The sequence below is a fragment of the Aspergillus clavatus genome, genomic scaffold (genome assembly GCF_000002715.2).
Source record: "Aspergillus clavatus NRRL 1 1099423829756 genomic scaffold, whole genome shotgun sequence".
In the NCBI taxonomy this organism is placed as follows: domain Eukaryota; kingdom Fungi; phylum Ascomycota; class Eurotiomycetes; order Eurotiales; family Aspergillaceae; genus Aspergillus; species Aspergillus clavatus.
Genome location: NW_001510431.1, coordinates 1 through 1,717, shown reverse-complemented (window position 1 = coordinate 1,717; position 1,717 = coordinate 1). Strand labels below are relative to the sequence as shown.

The following is a 1,717-nucleotide window of genomic DNA, read 5'->3' as shown; positions in this document are numbered from 1 at the left end:
AACCCGTTCGGGCTTTTATAACCCTGACCATGGTAAGATCACTAGCCTTCGGGTCTAATTCTAGATACTTATTCATTTTTTCATAATTGGTTTATCTAAGCTAGTTTCATGCCTGAAGTGCATGAAATCATTGCTTGCATCTAAAATTAACTTGCTGACCCATTATGCAAAAGGTACGCTCTTATTTTTTATTTAAATTTCACTCGAGCTGCTTATAAAATTACTATTTCAAATTTTACCTCACGGTACTTTTCACTATCGCTTATATATCATCTTTAGCCTTAGAGGAAGGTTCCCCTTTATTCAAACAGACTTTAATCCGTTTTACTTTAACAAGTTTTGTTTTTAGGCTTTTGTTATTTAGTTTACACCAAATAACAATCTCGTTTGATTTCTTTTCCTGAAGTTACTAAGATATTTCAATTCACTTCGTTTATTATCTGATTTCTCTTAGAAACTAGATTGACTAGATATTCTTTAATATATAGCTAATTATCCATAATAATTTCTTTATATACTTGCCTTGATTTATCAAGAAATATATCTTTCATATTACCTATATTGTTAGATACACTTATAAATTTAATTTATACTTCAGGTTATTATGATTCGAACATAACTACTCCTCAACCCAAATGAGACGCCTAACCAACCTGGCTCTAACCTGTATAATTATAACCTTATTAAGGTTAATTCTTTAATTTAATCATGTAATGTATATATAATACCAGAGAGTATATGATTCGAACATATGAAAGTTTTACCTTTAGCTAGACTCAAGCTAGCCGCCTTAAACCACTCAGCCAACTCTCTTATTTAATTACTTTAGATCAGTTTAGGATTTAATTTAATAAAATTTGATTTTTTTTTTTATTGTTTAATTTTAATTTTAATATAATAGATTTTACTATACTAGATGATTCTTCAGTGACTCGAACACTGAACATATCCTTATCAAGAATACACTTTACCAGTTAAGTTAAAGAACCAACAAAATAAATCTTTTATTTACAACTACAAGAGCACTTAGATTTGAACTAAGAAATATAAGGTTGAAGCTTACAGTTTTGCCTATTAAACTATGCTCTTCGGAAAAGAGATGAATCGAACATCTAAGTGTAAATACACAATATTTAGCAAATATCTTACCCTACCAATAGCAACTTTTCCTTTAATTACGGGTTAGACCGGTCTCGATCCGGCATCTATTTTCTCGACAAGAAAACCCTTTACCAATTAAGTTACTAACCCTTTTTACGGCTAGTCGAATTCGAATCGACACTCTTCGTGTGGAAGACGAACAGTCTACCATTAACTTATAGCCATTATATATTAAATTACTAATTGATTAAGATAATATTTTACACTTGTGACTAGCTGAATTCGAATCAGCACATCTTATTTGGTAAATAAGCAGTCTACCGTTAACTTATAGTCACTTTTTTTTTTTAATAGTTAAGACTTATGGGATTTGAACCCATATGGTAATGATTAAAAGTCACATGTTTTACCATTAAACTAAAGTCTCTATCATAATTATATAATATACAAATATGATAAACTATATTTAAATGTTATAGTTTTATAGAATTAATATTATAATTATTTACTATTATAATAATTAAATCCTATCTAAAATATAAAATGTTTAACATAAAATATGTTAAAAGTTTAATAACCTCAGTAATAAACTGAAATATAAAGGAATAATCAAACA

The 1,717-nt window shown here is 28.1% G+C and overlaps 4 non-coding genes across 4 annotated transcripts; all 4 read right to left on the bottom strand.

Annotated features, from left to right (window-relative positions):
• Window positions 1-917: 917 nt before the first annotated feature.
• On the bottom strand, window positions 918-989 carry ACLA_057000. The gene has a single exon. It is a non-coding gene; the product is annotated as a tRNA-Ile (tRNA).
• Window positions 990-1,017: 28 nt separating this feature from the next.
• ACLA_056990 lies at window positions 1,018-1,089 on the bottom strand. The gene has a single exon. It is a non-coding gene; the product is annotated as a tRNA-Sec (tRNA).
• Window positions 1,090-1,178: 89 nt separating this feature from the next.
• Window positions 1,179-1,251, bottom strand: ACLA_056980. The gene has a single exon. It is a non-coding gene; the product is annotated as a tRNA-Asp (tRNA).
• Window positions 1,252-1,456: 205 nt separating this feature from the next.
• Window positions 1,457-1,528, bottom strand: ACLA_056970. The gene has a single exon. It is a non-coding gene; the product is annotated as a tRNA-Lys (tRNA).
• Window positions 1,529-1,717: the final 189 nt, after the last annotated feature.